Below are 20,947 nucleotides of genomic sequence, written 5' to 3' on the forward strand. Positions count from 1 at the left end.
TCCACTTTATACTCAGTTTGACTCAGGAATTCTAAATATTAGAAAGTTAAAGCTATCTGTCATTCAATAGGGTTTTGGATTGGCACTATAGCTTCTCCCAGGACAGTTGGGTCAAACAGACCATTGGATGAGTCGGATTAAATCAGATTTAAAAGACAAAGCAATTGGTGACAAAGAAGTCAAGGCCAACCTAGAATACAATGAGCCCTTAAAACCCCTTTAAGACCCAAGTCTGCTTTAAAGTAAACTGAGTCAGACGACCGAGTCAAAGTTATTTTAGAGTCTATATGTAATTTGTGATATGAAATCTTTCAATGACTATGATTAAATGAAACATTCTTTGTATGTTCTCAATATACTTCTAATTATACATTTCATCCCCATCATTTCCTGCATGCTCCGCCGAGACGCCTGAATGTTCCTGATATTGTTCCTGTTGTTGTGAACTCACCTGACCAGACAATCTCCTGTTTCATTATTTACAAAGCAAACTGCAGAAATGTATGCACCCACATTTTTCAGTCAGTTTCCTGAGCTCTGGAAATGGGTATTCTGAAATATGGTCATGTGATGGGTGTAAAATAAATACTTTTGTCTGCCATTTTCCTAATCGTCATCATTAACCCTGTCCACCTCTCTAGGTTTACATAGAGTTTAGTCTTCATTTACCTAAATCCATGTTTTTATATTCGCCTTACCTCCATATAAGAACTCCACCACCACCCTGATCACTTTTCCTATCATTGATCTGCATATTACACTGTAATTCACATTTTATTGTGTAACTAAGAAATTTGCTTTGTACTTTTTCATTATATGACGTCTTTTTTAACACCTTTCAGTGGTTGCAATGTTACTGATGTTTTTAATTCTACGCGCCAAGGTGACCTAAGAAAAGCCTTCACGTAGAACAATGATCTAACTTTATATAAGGAATTAATGCATGCACTTTAGCAATCTCAAGCAATTTCATGCCTATAGGACTTAGCAAACAATCATTTCAATGTGAAGAGTGAGGGGATAAGACGGAAAGTCCTGGATTATAGTTAACTGCCATGCCATCATTACTCTTAGACACTCACCATTGTCTGTAGATTTTTGAAGTACACTTGAGCTGCTTGTGCGGCAGAAAATAAATCTCTCTGTGATCACAACATGGGGCAGCGTTCGTGCAATCCAGTCCAACAGCTGAGATCTATCTGAAACGTAATTTGCCCCTTCGATTCCACCTACAATTGATCTATTATGGGATTATTTGACCTTGTAATTTGGTGTAGTATTTAACAGAGCAGTTTTGATTCAAGTGCTCAAATATACAATCCATTTAAAATAACCTTTTCCGGCTTACAGAGAAAAACTAAAAAAGGCAATCCTGCATAATTTACTGGAGTGTTTCAGGATCATTCTATCAAACCATCAGGCTCTGCACACTGGCTCTTTCAGATGGCCTGACCTCGCTGCTGTTTTTATTTTCAGGAAGTCGACCTTCTTCAACGTGCTGACAAAGAGTCAGGCTGCAGCTGAAAATTTCCCCTTCTGCACCATTGACCCAAATGAAAGTAGAGTGCCCATTCCAGATGAACGCTATGATTTCCTCTGCCAATTCCACAAACCTGGCAGGTATGGGGTCTCATCGTTCATGTTTTATTCACACTTCAGGTCTGTAGTCTCACGACGGTGCTCCTGCTATAGGTGTGAGAAAAATGTAATGTTGATATGTAGCTGCCAGTTCTGTATGATGTATATTCACCGCTCTATCTGAGGTGTTCTGTTGAAGGAAAAGCACCTGCAACTTCTGCCCCTGGCTGTCATATACGTTTCTAGAGGCTGTTAAAGTGGACTGGATTCAGATTGGTGGTGCGACACACACAAATTACCAGTGAGATGTCTCATTTTTGACAGAAAAGAATTGGCAAGCAGAATATCAGAGGAACGTTTCAGTACACACAGTTTAGTCACCAGAACTAGGCGTCTGCTTTTCAAAGAGCACCATGAATCTCACTACATCCCGGTTCTGTCTTATTAGCAACACAGTCAGGTAAACACGTGCAAAACAGCATCCAGGGTTATAAGTAAATACAAAACAGGAATAAAAAATGCATGCTGTAAGTTTGGTGATATGTATATGTGTGCCTCACGAAAAAAAGAGCAAAAGCAGCAATGGATTGAACCTAAACACAATATTTTACATTAACTAGACTCAGTAGAGCTCATACTTCCACCAAGGCCCAACAGCCAGTCGTTTTTATGTAATCCTGCTGACAAACCAACCAACCAACAGGGTGAAAGCATCCTTGGCAGAGGTAATAACACCATTGAGCCACACTATTCCACTGGGCGACATTCTTCTTCATAGCATTGAACTACACACCTCATCGAATGTGTATGAATCTGACTTTGAAAATAGTCCCTAACAAATGCTCAGTCTACTCCTGTTTGAATAATATGATTAAAATCTACAGTACCCAATCGATTTGAAAAGTACCATCACCTTATTTAAAAAAGGGAAACAATACATTTATGAACCAATGAGCATGGAGCTGGCTGCCACACTATACAATAAGGTTTAAAGAAAGAAGTTTTCACTATTGACACTAGTGATCACTTTGTTGTACCTTTTGAGACTATAATTTATGGTGATTTTAGATTGAATTACATAATAATGACATTTTTAATATTTTTTTATTTGTTTGTTATTTAAATTGTTTTATTAATGATTCAGTTTAATTCAACAGCTTCACAAAAATCCTTGAAAAAACACACCTCATGACTGGCACCTCAGGGTAAAGTTTCTAACAAAACTAATTTGTTAAATTTAGTACAAATGTGAAGTAGTTTTTGTTTTACTAACGAGCCACTGATAATGTTTGAAGTCTTAAATGTCGAGCATTTTTTTACTTTTACTTCTTGGCTTGCAGAGACATCCCAGCATTCCTTAATGTTGTCGACATTGCTGGCCTGGTGAAAGGTGCTCACTCTGGCCAAGGCCTGGGAAATGCCTTCCTGTCCCACATCAGCGCCTGCTGGCATCTTCCACTAGACACGTGAGTCACAGGTGGATGTTTATATATCCCCAAAAATCATGTATGTGCAACAACGTCAAATATTTTATTTTGTAGAAGTTATACTATCAATGACATTCAGTCGCCAGCCTTTTTTCAAGCAAATGCAGTAGTTGTGTCGTTACTTTGCTGGTAGGACACCTTTGTGTGGTGGGAGCCAATATCAATATCACAGACAGGTTTAATGAAGTCAGAGCAAACCTAACGTTCCTACTGGGACGTTTCCTGAATGAGAATCATATATGTGAAAGGATCTGTGTCTGGTCGAGCTTCACACAAACGGTATCATATCCTGAGGCTTGGAAACAGCACAAGACGGTGGAGAACGACAACCCCAGGTTATTGTAACGTGATTCTTAATGTCACTTTTGATTAAGTTTGAGTACAACAGAGGTAAGTAAGTTATTAACAATCATATTATGAGAACGGAGCTATTCATTTTCTTCTACTCTCCTTATTGTGAATAAACTGTTTTTTTCATGACAGATCTAATAATAATAGATACAAAAAATACACAACTACTGCTTATACAGCGTAACAGTGACTGCCTACTTTTAGGAGTAACAGTTTTGGTTCTGCAGGTACATTTCCAATTCATTTTCTCCATTGACAGCTCAGAAAGTCGTTGTAAGAAGAGTTTTTAGGCAGACCCAAACGAGATGAATCCTGCCCATCAAACATTTGATTTGGAGCAAATAAAAATTTTAAATGGGGAAAGAAAGGCAAAGGTACGAGACTATGTACATAATTTTTTACTGCAAATAATCACTTTCAAATGGCTACCAGTGCTCTTCTACTTGAATTTACCTCGTTGTAGTGATTTGCACCCCCTTGATCCTAGCTGACAGGATATTTTGTGATTGTGGTAAATATTTCCATGGTAACAGCGAGCTCCACCAATCAAAGCCATCACTATTATATCAAAGGATTATCATTTCACATTGTTGTAGCTTGTGTTAAGTCTACCTTGGATGGTTAAAATATTATGACTGATAATCAAAATCTTTGTTCAGAACATATTGACACTGCTCTGCTCTTAACCACAGTAAAATAATTACATTTATGACATTAATTGTTGTAAAAATGTAAAAAATGATATACATTTGGAATTATTCGAAATACTGCTACTCTGTGAATACACTCCTGTGTCCCTCCACAAGTTCCCCTCTGTCTCAAGTTCTTCTGTGTGTCTCTGACATGGTCTTTGTCTTGCACAATTAAAGTGTTACACGCTAGAATAATTCAAATTACAGCAACTCAAATGAATGAAGGGACCCTTTTTAGAAATAGCTGAATTTGTTTACTGATCGTGTACCGTTATTGACTTTCCCTCTGTGTGAAAGGAGCTCTGATTAGAGAGTTGGTGGTGGCAGGCGGAGAACAGCCCATAGAAAGGGTTCAAATTAAAGCCATTTTCCTGCATTGTTCCTTAGCTGCGTCTCTGTATCCCTAACAAGTGTATTACTTCTGTTCCGGTGCAGTTTTAAAATGGCCCTTCTGCCTGATGTGTGTGGTTTGTGAGGAGTGGAAATGGATGACCACCAACTGACCGTAAGACTTGACTAGTGTTATTCTATATCTTTTTAATTGTCAACAGTTCCCTTAAAAAATACCACCCAATTGTATTACTCCATCTCTCAGTGCTTACTTCCGCTCTGTGACCAAAGCATCATTCATCGCAAACAAAAACAGAAATATTTGCTAAGACAACACACATACACCCAGTTACCAGTGAATGAATCCTACCTTCAGGAAGGTAATTACTCTCATTGTGCAGGCTGTAGATTGTGGAGCTGTTGAACTGCAATACATCATCAAGACAGGTATTTCTGGTATTTAGCCCTCATGGTTATACATGGGGTGGAAACACTAAGAGAAACACCTGTCAAGACAATTCATATATCCCAGCTACATTTAAAGTGCATCGCTGCTTAAAATGAGGATGTTTGGAAATGATGCTGGTTCCATTTCAGTTTAAATACTTTGGGGCTACAGAGAAATGATGCAGTCGCCTGTATTCACGTCCTAATTCGTTCTTGTTAGTCCTGACTCAACCACTAGTGGTAAATGCTTAGCTTTTCAAACACTTACAGTTCCACCTCATCATTGGTCCAATTAAGGAAATCCCTCATCTTACTTTTCATCATAGTGATTTCTCACTTGTAGAATTTTCTGAAAGTGAGCAACCAACTGCAGAGTAGACAACCTGCTTTCCATGTTTTCATCAGCACACACATACCCAGTGTGAATGAGTGATCACACTATGAAGCTAAAACACTCATGTCTACTGACATTATTTTATTTTCGAAACGAAAAACAAAGTATGAATGTGGCCAAAAGCCTCTGAACTGACCACAAAGTCAAATCAACACCTCTCAACAAAATTTTGCATTAATTTTAGAAAACCACAAGTTCTATAAGGGCCCAACAAATTCTACAGTGATTCTGTATTGCTTTATTCTTACTTTCGTGGTTTATGTGTGTTTTTATATACGTTATTATGTTCCTTTGATATGGACTAAATGTATGCTGTACATCCTCACCCAAAACCAACTCTTTTGTTTCTACTCGCACCAAGACAATAAACATCCACAAGAATTCAGCAATCGAAAGCTTCTCCTTCTGTGTGTGTTTACATCTATCTGCTGCGGCAGGCCATTGTTTCCACTCTCCCTTAGAAACAATGTGGTATGTTTCACAAGTTAACCATTAAACATAGCTGGTTTTGTTTTGTAATTATATCTATTTGGTGTCAGGCGGACTTCATAGCTCAAGCCACTACTTTTATATAGCCTGATTACATGGTTGTGGGGATCACACTTTTGTGTGTCTGGAGTGGTGCGTTGTTGTTTGTTTTGTGTAGTAATTAGTAGAAGAGTCTATAAAGATACTATGGAGAGATGAACAGCGTTAATAACATGAAACAGCTCAGCGGGATTGCTAGTGCAAACCAAGAACACAAGCAATTAACCTGAATCTGATAAAGATAAGTTTGCAAACTTGTCAAACTTCAGAGATCAGCTCTAATTTTCAGCCAGATCTGTGTATGAGTCCATTATTCCCTACATCGGTTAACAGATCTTTTTCGAGAAGTTATGATTTTAAATTGTTATGAGAATAATCCTAGAGAAATACATATGTCACAGATGTTTTACAAAGACATGACGGTGTATTACCCTGATTCACCTTTTTTTCCAGGGAGTAGACTTACAAGGACGTAGACGTAACGATTATTTTTCAACGTCTAATGACTTGAAACGTCTGTGTAAACAGTGGATTTGCTTTCAACAACACCTTCCAGAAACTATTAGGGCACATGATGATATCCTGAAAGCTGATTCTGATGATTGCCTGGTGTTCCCTGGTCTCATAACCAAATGGTTTGCAGGCTAAGTGCTCCCAGCGCTTCTGCAGTGACTAGAACGCGGCTGGATCCTCGCCGTCTGAGACAAGACACAGACATGTTCTACTTCATCCGCTCCTCTGTTCCCTGCGAGCAGCCCTGCCAGCTCACCTGGCCTAATTCCCAGATGTTTGGTTTCCAGCAATTAGATATTTGAATGCTCTCATGGTGCAGCCCCCCCCCCCCCTCCCCTCCCCCAATTCACCGTAGGAAACCTTTAGCTCACTTATTTACAGTTGCACGACACTCAGTAAGAATCTAGCCTGGAGATACTGTGGTGTAGCAAATTTAATCTTGAGGGACTGGCTGTGGTTGTGGGCAGCCGACTGGAAAGTAGCTGTTATTTTTGGCGTTGCCTCTTCTCCCACTGTGATATTCAAGCTTTCAGCACCTGAACTCCTGGTTAAGTCGAGGCCCATGCACCCCTGCCCCCTCTCCTCCTCTAGTGCCTGAAGGCGACACAAGTCCGTCCTCCAACGTTATAAAATAACTGGAATAGTTTTGAGAGACTTTAAATTGAGAAGTTACGTGAGCAAATATAACCTGACGCTATCCTTTGTGGAGCTGAACATTTTTGTCTATTTTTCAATTAGTTAGCTACTGATTTGACAAGTAATCCATTATTTAAAGCATTCCTCAAGACAAGATGATAAATATTTGAGGACTTGCTTGTGTTTCCTGTTGACAACGAATGATAGGAGGATTCAACGGAAACACATGGTCATTGACTTTGAGTGGCGTGACGAGATACAAACTGCATTGTGTTTCCGTTGCGTTGCTCGTGCTCGAAGTTGAGCAGACTTCAACTTTCATGCTGCAGCAGAGGCAGCCAATCAAATTGTCTTTAAACAAGTACAAGCCGATCAAATCCTGTTGCTGCGAATGAGGAGGCGGATCGAGGCAGTTGGTGAAGCTGGTGTGGTCGTGGGTCGAATTTCCCACGAACTTCTATTTAGTACTATTCTATTTTGTACAAAGCGTGAAACTGTGATTGCTGTCATTATGATGATTGCGTCAGCATCAAGTATCGGGCGCGCCCACTGTCATTGCAACACATTGAAATGAGTCCTGCATTAGACTGTTGGATAAGTTCAACACTTTAGGATCACCCAAACCTTTTATTGAATAACTGATGTACAGTTATTAAAATGCAATTACAATTGTTGTCAGTTTGCACATAATTGGTTTCATTATTTATCTTATATCATGCACTGATGGGTCACCCACACAGAGTGCGTGTTAGTACAGAGACGACATCCTTATGAACGTTTGGGGTAAAATTCGTTGTCTTGCCAACAGTTAGAAGTTCGACGCGTTGAATAAAGCTGATACAGTCTATGTGTTATCTGTTAAGTGAATTTTGCTAACTGGTACTCGGACAGAGCCAGGCTAGCTGAAAGATGATTCGCCCAGTCGCTGAGCTAAGCTATAATACAATCAGCTTGTTTTAGGTTTATATCCACCACACATGAAGGACAGTGGTGTCAATCTTCTCCTCTAACTCTTGGCATGTAAATGAATACGACCTAATCTTTATGTATTTCATATGCAAACACACAGTTAATTTTCACTAACAGTGAACGTAGACAAAAGGCTTGTGCCCACAAGAACTAGCACTGTGCTTAAAGCTCAGGGGGAAATGCTTGTGTTTTATAGTCTTGGATACGAGGGAAACACCTTCATAAAATAATATGGTTGAGAGACTATTCTTAAGATGTACGACAGAACACTAAATTATTGTTCCCATATATCAATGTGCTTCAATAGTAGGTGAGAGTTGTCTTTTTACTTTAGGAACAATCTGAAAATGAACAACTTAGTTTGTCTATTAAAATACCTGTCAAACACTTTGGGAATGTTAACAGAATCCGACTTTAATCATGGGTCAAGTCACCAAAATGTCAAATACACTGACTTGTTCCTCTTCGAGAAAATAACCCCACTTACTCACCTAAAATGTTTTCAATTTAAAGATGTCCAATGTTGTCAGTGAGATCCACTTGAATCAGTATTAGCTGATGAATATCTGAATTGGAGAGAACGAGTGATCAAATTAGCTCTCTTAACAGCATCTGGCACGATATTTGTGTTTTGGAAGGTTTTTCATTCAGGAGTCATCACTCACTCCACTAATCGCTTAGAGCAAACAAATCAAACTGTGATTGTTGAGCTACAGGCGCTGAGAGCAAACTGGATCGACTGTTCACTGATGATTTATGGCCAACCTGCCTCCTGACTGACGCCGAAGTGGCTGCTGTGCAGGAATTCAGGCTGATCACTCACCAATTCACACATTCTCAAACTTGACAAACATCCAAAACACCTGAGTCAGCCCAGTGACTATGTGTGTGCTTGAATGTGTCAGCAAAATGGTTGTGCAATCCCCTATTGCATCAGTGTCTTTAAAACGACTGATATTACAATTTAAAATATGACAACAGATAGTTTAAAAGGGAGAAATCCTCCAAAGGTGTATGAACGTATGAAATAGGCAATGCAATGCTGCACTATTGTAAATACTGATAGTAAAAACACATGATTTAACAATAAAATGTTTATATGAGTTATAAAAGCCTTGCAAAGATGACCTCTGGGGTTGATTTTTACAAGAGGACATTCTCCAGCAGTGAGATGATCCCAGCTCACTGCATGTATGTCTATAGTGTTAGCCTGCAAACATGCTTTCCTTGTTTTTAATACTAATCCACACTCACAGGGCACGTTTGAACAATAGGCATAATTCTGTTTGTTATATAGTATAGCATTTTAAAATTGTTTTAATGACAAACAGATCATAGAGAAAAAAAATGACAAGATCAAGTGTTAAAAATGAAACTAACATTTTCTGAAATATTCACTTGTATTGTAACTGACACTGTAATCTGTTCTTCTATAATTTCATCTATATTCTATTTTCTATAGTTAGATTTACTATAAGTGCAGCTTTCTCTTTATTATTGGTGAGACCTGTGCTTTTAGTACAAGTAATTATTATTTGTGGTCCTCTCAAATTCTTGCAGCACATGAGATTTTATATATCTTATATAGGGTTGTACCATCTGCCGTCCTTGTGTCTTATTATCTGTTAGTAAAAATAACAATTGCCTAATAATTAAATCAGAAAAAATAAGCTGCTTGTATGTGCTTCCTTGTTTATGTTACTTGTGTTGTTTTAACCAATATAGCGATTCTAAACCTTGCTCATTCAGCTGCACAGGGACCGTCCTCCTTTTGTGTGTTTTCGGCCTGTGTCGAGGTGCTGTCACAGCATTTAAATGAGCATTTTGCTTCAGCGAGAATGAAGCGTTTTTGTCAGCCTCCACTCATCATGGATGATTAGAGCAAAATGTCTACCCATCTTGACTGGAGATCGCCACGGCCCCAGATAACATGCTTGGTGATTGAAGGTCGCAATATTTTGAATTCTAATGGGGCTGCAAGATGAATTGCCTGAAATAGACTGTAGAATCTGCCTGCTTCCTCCTCATGCCCCCCTTGCCTGTCCGCTGTGAAAAGAACCACTGGGAATGGCAAGGCCCGATGATCATAGAATTATTGGATGGTGATTCTAAACCCTTCAAAGAGGAGTTGCTATGGAGATCTCGTTCCAAACTGTGAAATGATTCACCTTTGAAAGGCTGGAGGGCCTGAAAGCTGAACACATCATTGTTCAGGTGGCGGTTGGTTAGGAAATTGCTGGTGCCTGTGCAATCAGCAGCACTATAGTAGTTAAGGATCTAAAAAGGTTTGTTCGCTGAATGATGTGGGACAACAGTGGTGTGCATATGACAGTTCCTTTCAATCACGGCACTCTCATGCGCCGCAGTTTAACAAAATAAATGCAATGACAGAGGTTAAGCTAATGATAAGGGAATTAACACTGTTGTTTTCTGTCTGAGCTCATGAAAACCTGCACATTCACTTTACCAGAACTGACTTGTCTGAACGGCTTTTCCCTACCCTGCCTGTTTTGCAGCCAGTGACGCTACACATAAGATGCACCTTTAATACTTAGTTTGGTGTGAGAAACCACGACTGACAGCAGATTACACAGACACTTTGTGAGGAACTGATTTTAACACCATTTCACTGGGATCTATCATGAATGATGGGATCATGGAGAAAACACGGCTGAATCTCTGAAGGGCTCAAACCCTCCATAGACATATGCAAAGACTGATTATGCTGCAAAATCTGTCAGCACAAGACAATTTGCTGTTGATTTCATGTATCCCAAAAAATGAATGTCAAGAAGATATTCCCTGAATGAACATAAATACCCTTGTGTGCATTGCCAGTGTTTTTATGCTGGGAAGACATCCATAATGTGCTTTTCCTGACAGACCCATAAAATAGCTTTTACTGCTCTGAATACCAGGAGAATTGCGGCACTGACTTTGCATGAACATTTTAAAAGCAGTGTGAGGAATGCACGTTCTTTAGATGTGCTCTTACCCATCTTGCATGTGAAAACATGCACAGGAAGTAAGGAGTCAATGAATACTGTAATTTAACTGAATTATGTTGACCACATATCCTCCCAGGTAGCAACATCAGAGAAAGCAGCTCAATCAGTATTGATCTCGAGTTGACTCAGATGACTGCCTTGTCTGTGTACCTGACAGAACAGTAATGATATAAGCTAGCAGGAGCACGCTTTTGGGGCTTTTAGATGTAAAACTTGTACTGGAAAGCTAATTAAAAATATTCCTGAGATGCAGAGAAGCTTGCATGCTGGGGTTAATGTTAAAACATGAACAAAGTACCTGATACATCTTCTTATCTTTGTTCTTATTCATTTTTAAATATAATATATGAGTTTTATCTTCTCAGGCTACACCATCTTGCAGTGCCGCTGTAAGTCCATAATTTTAGAGCTTAGCCTGATCCCTAATCAGGCCATTGAACACCACTCACCCTCCACAGACTAATCCCTTTGTTCTCTCAATAAAGGAGCACCTGTTAATAAAGTCTTTAAAACATACACGATTTGAGATGAAGCAACAGCATGTAAATCGTGAGACAGACCTGACTCCTGAGACGGGGCCTTTCCAACCTCTTTCTTGTCCCGTTTTATTGTGTGTTTTACTGTATTGCGTGTAGCTTTGTGTGGCTCTGCGGCCCTGTAAGCGCTGTCTCCACAGGCCCAGTTGTTAAAAGACTAATTGTGGAGATTGCCCCTCAGATTTCTCTCCTCTCTTTCTCCGTGTGCATTTGTTCTCCATCTCTAAGCCCTGAATGGGGCTGGGGGGGGGGGTGAAGTCGATGTGAATGTTAAATTAGGCGAAATTAATTAAAGCAAATTACCTTGGAATATGTGGCAGTCAGAGAAGAGTGTCAGCTGATAACTAAATAGTGAGTGATCAGCTGCTACTGCTCCTTCTGGTTTTTTTTGTTAGGACCCATAACTATGGTCTGAAACTGTTGATTATATTTTCATAGAGTAAAAAATGTTTTTCATGAACTATTTTCATATCGTTGTTTCCAACGCTTTCATCAGCAGTGTTTTTTACCAATCATTAGTGGTTTATTAACCATGTGAAACAGTTTTAAACCTCTTTGCTCCTAATTAATATAAACTCATTTTTACAACAGACTCATGCATTTTCCGTTGTGTATCAGAACTGTACATCATTATTGTTTATAATGTATGTATATTCTTGCGGCTAGCAAAATTATTTCATTGCATTATATGTTCTGAGCTCAAGCAGACACAATAGCAAATTTTCATTCCAATCAGTGTTGAACAGGGAACTGGTAAATTGGAGCAGCAAAACAATAATTCCACTGATTAGCCCCTTTCTGTGTGGCGTAAGTGAACTGTTTATACTGTGGAGTACCTCTGCAAGAGGAGAGGAACCAAAACAGCCTGATTAGGCAAAGAGTAATTGGATAAGTTCATTTCACCATGAGGACCACGCGCAGGATGACAGCTTGCACAAAAGTCTGCAGCTTCTGTTGACTCGCATGAGTAATAGAGCCGCTAGTGTAGGACTTTTGGTTGTCTGCTGATGATGTTTGATGTAGATTGTGAAAGCACTGTAGTTAAGTTACATTAGAAATCAGGTACTTTTGTCCCTTCTTAACCCAGAAACAAGATATGATGTTCATGTGGACGTGCAGGATTACTGGGGAGTTCATATCCGATCAGTTTACAATTCGGTGTCCCTAAGAATTCAAAAACACGTAGAACTGGTCTCCGGGGTACTGATAGTGAACAAGCTTAAGAGTCTGCGAACATGCTAGCAGCTAAATTCAATGTTGATATGGCGAAGTTTAGCGGGTGTGATGTTTAACATGCAACATATTACCATGTCATTATGATTTATCCTCTAGATGAAGTAGTATCTAGTACCAATATGAATATGTCTGCACCATATAGATGGACGACATGAATGAATCCCAAAAGTGAAGCCAAAGCATCTCCATTACAACCTGGTGACAGGCTGCATTATAAATCATAGACCCCACTTCCTCAATGTTAGTTAATGGGACATGGGCTAAACTAAAAAGTCAAAGTGGGAAGTACACGTCCAAAAAATCACATTGATATATGTTTAAGTGTATATTCTTCTTCATTGGTTTTAATTAGTTATTTGATGTGTATCAATGTGTGTATCAATTGGACTTCACCACCGCTGCTCTGTCTCTCAACCACTTTGCCTGTCAGCATTCGTACCCAGGACATTTTAGACACATTTCTGGATAGTGGGAGGAAGTGGAGACGCAACATACATCTTTATATACAGGAAATGGTCTGAACCAAATTTCATGGCAACCATTTCAATGGTTGTTGAGACCTTTGACTCTAAATCCCAGATGAGAACAGTGGGGCTGGCTCTAGAGCAAACGTCAGGGGATCATATTAGTCATTAAGATTTGTCCTCTGGTGTCCACGAAAACCTACAAAAAGTTGTTGCATTAATCAGATTAGTGGAGTGGCAGCAGACAACTTTACTGCTGTTCAAACCCTCTTTCTATTCAGCTGCCGTCACGTCACACGTGATGCAGCTCTGCAAACAGTTGCCTGCATATTAGTAATGCTGTTGTGCATCATGCCGACTACGCACATCTATCTGACTCATTCATATCTTCTACGTGTATCACCGTTAGGACTCGTTGAGAGATGATGTGACAGGCGTGATGAGTAATGTGGATCACTGCGGTGACGTCATTGCCTCGCAGGCCCTCACCTGTCAGCAGCCCGTCACACACTCGGGTGTCAACGCGTGAATGTGGATTGTTGATAACTTTTTAGTGACTCCACCATGCACATTCCAAACATAGTGTCCCTCAACACAGTAATACTTAAAGCCAAGTTATCATTTGCCTGACATCCACTTCCCTGTTGAAGGAGATGGCATTCCCATTATGCCCCAGTGTGATGCTCCATGGCCCTTAAATCACTGTTGTTGACTGAAAAGTGTGTCAGTATATTCCAAAACAGGGTTTACATAAATCTAGCGTGAAGATGCTCCAGTGGTTGTACTTAAGAATACCTTTGAGTTAGGCCTACTTGTGCTTAATGTGAGTATTTCCACTTTACAACATTCTACTCCACTACACTTGAGGAATATATGTTGTACTTTTAACTCATCCAAAACATTGTTGCGTCTGGGGAGCAAAAACTGGTCCGATCCCACAGAAGAGCTGCTCTAGCTCCCATGCACAATCCCTCCACCGCTGTAATGAAAAACATTTTTTACAAATTATGAATATTGTATTCTTCCTCCTTAAATCCAACACACTGGATCTTTAAAGTTGCAGCTGATAGGTTTATGAAATAGTTTAAACTTGCTCCATTGGTCTACTACAACATTGTTCTTACTCATTTGTTTTTGTATAATAATCCAATTATGTAATAATAATAATACGTCCTTTCCATGATTTTTTATTTTTACTTCATCAAGCTAATTTTTCTGACAATACGTTTTATTGTAGGGAATGTATCTATTGAATGTGTTATATGTTTTACACTGGAGCATTACTACTCTAACCGAATTTTGTTTAATATTAGAAAACAAATGGTTCACAAATCGTATGAGTTGTAAATCAAAGGAAGCACGAGAATAACATTCAGGGGAAGCGTCCTCTACACTTGCCACTGGTGATGTGAAAAGCTGTCACTCATGTGACAGATGTACACCCCCCCCCCCCCCTCCCCCTGAGCGCTGCTGGAGAATCCTGATGGTCTGCTTCAGAGCCTCATTACCTAATCACCAGCACAGCTACAGCGGCGATGCAAACGATTAGTGGAAGACTGTCCTCTGTCATTTATGATTGTGGACATTTTTCTGTTAAATTATACCCTCCTTTGTTTATTTCTCATATTTTCTAACTGAATAACTCATAGTTCTAAGGCTGTGGTGCAGACCTGAGCGGGTTGACAGAGAAGCCGGTTCTGTTGCACTTTAGGTCGAACTGACTTTGACACTGTAAAGTGGTTTCTTACAGTTCAGACACTTAAAGAAGGTTTAAATATAATCCTGAATATTTTATTGCATTTGTTATGACTCTCCTGTGACCCCCCCACTTTCCTCTTTAAATAGATGTTTTTTTCCTTTTTTTTCATTCTCTAAAGCTAATGGTTCACTGAACTAAATCTAATAGTTGCACAATCGATCTCGACAAGTCCGTGTCGCTCATTGTGTTGCACTGTGGTCACGTGAAGCCGTGTTGTGTCCTGTCGCCGCAGGTGCTTCTGAGGACGAGGATATCATCCATGTGGAGGGGACGGTGGAGCCGGTGAGGGACATGGAGATCATCCACAAGGAGCTGAGGCTGAAGGATGAAGAGATGATCGGCCCTGTTATTGACAAGCTGGAGAAGACTGCCATTAGAGGCGTTGACAAGAAACTCAAACCAGAATATGTGAGTCAATGTCCCAGCAGGCCCTTTGCTCTCCCTCACAGCAAGGCACAAATAATAACCCTCCCACACACACGGCCAAGGAGAGGGAAAAAAAAACGTGTGTTTTTTTTTAATCTCCCTCCAATATGTCTCACCCCTCCCCCTGCCCCATTTCTCCCTCTCTGAGATTGAAAGTGATCAGAGGTCAGGGGTTTTCTGCTGTAGAAATCATTAATAGAGAGTTACTTATTCAGCTGCTGACCCCGGGTCGCAGCACTGGGCTAATGAAAGTGTTTCCACACAGCTCTTCTCATATAAAGTAATACTCAAATCATGGCACCGCTCTTGCTCAATGCTCATCCACCTACAGCGAGATATTGTGTAAGGCCAAACAGAGGGTGACACGCAGGCCTATACCTCGCTATGAATACCGTCAATGTTTAGAATACTCTTTGACAGGGGAGCCTCGGTCATATGAGGTGCAGGGCAAAAAAAAAAAAAAGGCGCAGGGTAGGATCAGAGAAAGAAGAAAATCCATATACTGGCTGTCAGATTTATGCTGATGAGCCACACGTTCGGGTGGCCGTATTGTTAAGGTAATGAGGCTCAGCACCCAACTTTAGCCATGATTTGGCTGTAAATGTCTTGCGATGCAGCTTCCATCACCGGAGCGGGATGAGATGGGCCCGCTAGTGAGGGGAGCCGGCCTTTCACTGGGAGCGGTTTGCCCAATTTCGGGCCCCAACAGGCCGAGGCTCTGACCACTCATTACGCTAACGAGAGGGGCTATTTCACCTGCTGTAGAGGCCCCTTGCCTGGTTGGGTTGCCCACCCCCCCCCCCTCCCTCCGTCCCTTCCAGCCAACAGCACTTCCCCACACCCCTGTAGCCCCACAGACAGGAGCCATTCAGACAAGGCAGGTGGCCGTTTACGCACATAATTGCTAACAATTTTAGGCAATGAATAAAAATGATCTACATTACTTGTCAAAGGTTGTGCACACGTCGGCGAGTGAGGATCTATAGAAGATCTCTTTAGATGGCAAAGAATGGCACTTATCACCATGCTTTTAGATGGGGAGGTGTGTGTGTGTGTGTGTGTGTGTGTGTGTGTGTGTGTGTGTGTGTGTGTGTGTGTGTGTGTGTGTGTGTGTGTGTGTGTGTGTGTGTGTGTGTGTGTGTGTGTGTGTGTGTGTGTGTGTGTGTGTGTGTGTGTGTGTGCGCGTGCGCGTGTGTGTGTGATTGTCTCAGGCTGTGGCTGGCATTTGCCATGCTCAGCTGTGCACAGACATGTATACACATCTTTATGTCTTGTGTTTACACATCTAACTCTATATGCATCTATATGCAGAAAGAAACAGCCGTGCTTGCAGTTTATTTGGTAGATAGCCACGTGATGATATAAAAAATATCTTCTGCAATTATACACATTGTGATTACTTCCTTAAGTATTTTGAAATAAGATCTGATTTTCACTGTCACACTCAAGCCCTATAGGATATTATGTTGACTTTAAATTTAATGACCAAAAATAGCTTTTATCCTGTTTGTTGTAGATTTTATAAATACGATATATTGACATTAAATTGAGAGGGAAACCTATTTCATCATTTAGAATTATGGTTCTTATTACATATAGAAAAATCAAATAAGACTAAAACATGTCTATATTTTTTGCGTGGGTTCATCAAGTCTTAAAACAAGTCTGCCATAGAATGTAGGGTGAGTAGAAAAGGAACTGCATATTTAGATATAGAAAGATATAGAAATAATTTAAAATTACTATATGTCTTATTACTGAATTATGCTTTAACATTGTAAACTAAAATGTATAATTTAGGTTATCTGTTGGGAAGTGGGCAGAGTTAATTAAAAAGAACAAAACTAAAGTTTATATCTGGTTTGAGTTTCACTTGCTCTCTGCTGCAGAATGAGCTCACAGTTGCAGATATGAAGATAATATCATTTTCAGATTTTAACATCCAAATCAGGAATATTGGATTAATTGTAGAATACTTTGTCAATCTTCTTCTATTAGAATTAAAGAGGTCTTTTATATTTCATTGTGAATTTCACACTGATTGTATTTCCTGCCGGAGCACACTGTTACATAGATATGCATTGTTTATGAAAATTCAAATCCATTTTGCTGGTGCTGTGTTTACAAGAACACTGTTTCATCGCCTTTGTCCATCTGAATCCTCAAAATCCCTATCCTCACAAAACAATAATAAGAAGCCGGCCCACCAGCGGCGCTTCATGGTGGCAGGCGTATGTGTTTGACCCCTGTGGGACCTATATGCCTTTTATTAACACCTGCCTGTTAGAGGAACGCTGCACGGCGGCTGCGAGCTGATGAGGGAAACCTGGAGCGGGTTCGGCCTGTGTCACCGGCCGTTTGCTGTTTCCATTTCACAGATGATTAATCTCTCTGTGAAGACTTGGGCCGGCGCGGGCGGAGTGTATGCAGCCCTTCCTGCGCTCTCTCCCGCTGGCTGCACTCTGGCTGCCTGACTAAAAGGCCTTTAGAATTCCTGTGGAGAGAGATGTGCAGAGAGTGAATGCAGCTGGCTGGGGGTCAGTGTGTGGAGCTTTTTCTGCCATTGTGTAATTGAGGCTCTGGCAGGATTTTTTCCTCAGTTCTTTCAAAAGGGAGTATGATTGTGAAGTGCTGCAAGGGTTTGGGGAGGGAAAAGGAGGTAGGGGGAGTGTTGCAGGGGGTGGGGGAGTTTTTATATGAAGGGGGAGGTCAAGTTGACAGGAACAAAAAGAATGTGTTCCGCTAATTTCTGTGGGGCTGGATCAACAATAATGGGCTCAATTTCTTTATTACAAATTTTATAACTACCTCCCACCCTTTTTCCCGCCCTTTTCCGCTTCCAGATCCTGTCGAGGCCCAGTCTTGCCTCTGGTCTCAACCCACAAGTACCTCGGAATTGAATGTAACATACATCGCTGGAAATGCTCAATATTTTCTCCAGAGGAAGCGTTTAATAATTTGTTCGGCACCTCACTAGTACTCATCCAGTATGACTGCGTTCTGCAAAGTGCCTGAGGAAGGCCCAATAATTTACACCTAACTAACCAACTTCCAATTAGTTTCCCCACTCTTTCCAATTTAGTCTCTCTCTCACTCTATCCCTTTCATTAAACAGTCCCGACGGAATATTGATGTGTTAAACTGAGACACCCCAGAAGGCATTTTGTCATGATTTAAAGGAGGGAAGGGGGTCTCGCGCACGCTATCCCCCGTCAAAGCCAGACCACTCCTGCCTGAATGCGAGCACAGCCATTGTTCATTTTGGCATCAGGATGCCATGCATTTAGGAAATAATTACCCCATACCCTGCTGGGTTTATATTCTTTTTCATCTCCTTTAATGGTTTCTTGTTCATTCTCTTTTAACCCCAAACAGGACGTTATGTGCAAAATCAAGAGCTGGGTAGTGGATGAAAAGAAACATGTCCGCTACTATCCGGATTGGAACGACAAGGAGGTAAGACTTTCATGTTAGAGTCAAATCTATTAATGTGATTTATCTAGTCGTTTTATCCAAACTGAAAAGAAGTACAACTGCTTCCCCCTCTCTTTTCTTCCTCTTGAGCAACATGTCTTTTGTGCCAATCACATGTTTTTATGTCTTGTGTTGTTTGTATTTTGACCTTTTTGCAAGCTAATGACATCTTTCCGTGCTGATCTCAATTTAAAGGCTTTATAGTCGCTCACCCCAGAGGCTCAAACACCAGACCTTAAGTCGGTGCTGTCCTCAAAGGCTCCTTTGGAAAAGTTTGGAGTCTCAGTACATGCCCTGTCTGTCTTGATCGCAGATCGATGTGTTGAACAAATACTTGTTTTTGACATCCAAACCAATGATTTACCTTGTTAACCTCTCTGAGAAAGACTACATCAGGAAAAAGAACAAATGGTAAGTGCCTCAAATGTGTTTCTGAGGCACCTCACTGCATCCATTAATCATTTCCGCAGAGCTTTTCTTCAACTTCAAATCGATTCCTATAAACTTTCATTGAATCTGCATCACAGCTCTAAAAAGCATGTGTGCATGCCTCTCCATATCTGCATGTGCCGGGGTGTGAGAAGTGTGGGAGTGTCAGTTGATCTACTGACTGTGGTCTCACGCTGACAGAGAGGGTCATATCCTTGCGAGAGGATCCGCCTGGAGGTGGCACATGAGTAAACCCCAACACAACATCCAGCCCCTGCAAACCCCGAGCAGCCTCCAGACCCTGCAGTTCATTAAGCACAGACAAGCATATGGTCTCAATTTTCCATCAAAACTTCTCATTTCCATACAATATTAAAGAGCAAGGGCCTTAAATGACAAACTTAAATACACATATGTACTTTCAAAGCCAAGCTAATAATAAATATTGTGTGGAGACAGAAAAAACCGGTCCTTAAATATTTTCTGTAATTGTTTTGCACTAAATATTTGTCTTCAGGTATCAAGGAGCTTCACTTTGCAGCCGTAACATTCCGACTCCACAATGACAACTCAGGCTTCTGCTCAGCTGTGTGTTTTGCTCTTTACAGATAAAAAGGGATTTGCACTTTTTGCTTTGCAACCTGAACTCACTGAGAATTACCTTAAACACACTAATAGACACATCTTCCTTTTGTTTGTGGCGCTATGATCCTCCACACTTTTAAAAGTAATGTCATCTGGCCACAGTGAGCGCTGATCTGGAAGGCTGGTGTTAGACGTCCATTACATCTGAAAGGGCTACTTTTCCACACTAGCGCCGTTTTGTCAATAACACCAACTTGTGGATTGTTATCACACTTTTCCAATTGCCCTCTAGGCTTGTGGTGTCAGTTCTTCCAAAATTTGTTTTTAGTGGTTTGCTTGGCAGCATTGTATTACAAGGAGGAGTTGTTTACCCACGACTGTTTGTTAAAATGTTCCTGACACGAAAGTATGACTGTCAGACAGAGGGGAGGAGGGAGAGAAGTCGTAAATCAAATGATTCATGGTATGTGGAACATCCGTCATCAGTAGGCAGAGAGGGTTGTTTTTTCTTCCTCCATGTTCAGTGTGTGTGTGTGTGTGTGTGATTTTTAACTGTCTGAAATGCAATAAATCTGTGTGCGTTTTTTAAAGCAGGCAAACAGTAGTGCTCAGGTGTCCTGAGGGCTCCCCGGTGAACAATGCCGACATCAAAGTGTTGGTGTTTGACAAGTGATGAGTCACTTCCCTTGTCCGGAGAGGAGCTCACACCTGTATGGAGATGATTACAGGTAGATCTAGTTGGCCCTAATTGTACAATAAATGCTGCTCTCAGCCCTAATGGCAGCTAGTCTGCAGCAGAGACGCCAGACTGCCATTTGGCTGTCGCCATGCTCCCGTGTTTTTCCACCGCCACAGTTGAGATGATGATACGGTTAAGGTCTATTCAAAGCAAACAGCAAGACAAATTGCAATCTCAGCTTTAATGTGCGTAGGAAAAGATGGCGAATCCCATGAGGCAAATAAGCCAATTTTATCTGTGTCTCTCAGGACACAGCAGTCAGGCCATTACACAGTTTCACTTTTTGTTGTTGTTATATATTTGCTGTGTGTTGCCGAGTGCATGCTGCCAGTCAGACAGTAGGTTAGTGTTGTTTATTCTAGCAAC

At 40.7% G+C, this 20,947-nt stretch overlaps 1 pseudogene; it reads left to right on the forward strand.

The window, feature by feature from the left end:
- Positions 1 to 20,947, forward strand: part of LOC133021997 (obg-like ATPase 1) — a 39,810-nt pseudogene that overhangs the window by 3,080 nt on the left and 15,783 nt on the right.

Source organism: Limanda limanda, chromosome 16 (assembly GCF_963576545.1).
Source record: "Limanda limanda chromosome 16, fLimLim1.1, whole genome shotgun sequence".
NCBI classification, from domain to species: domain Eukaryota; kingdom Metazoa; phylum Chordata; class Actinopteri; order Pleuronectiformes; family Pleuronectidae; genus Limanda; species Limanda limanda.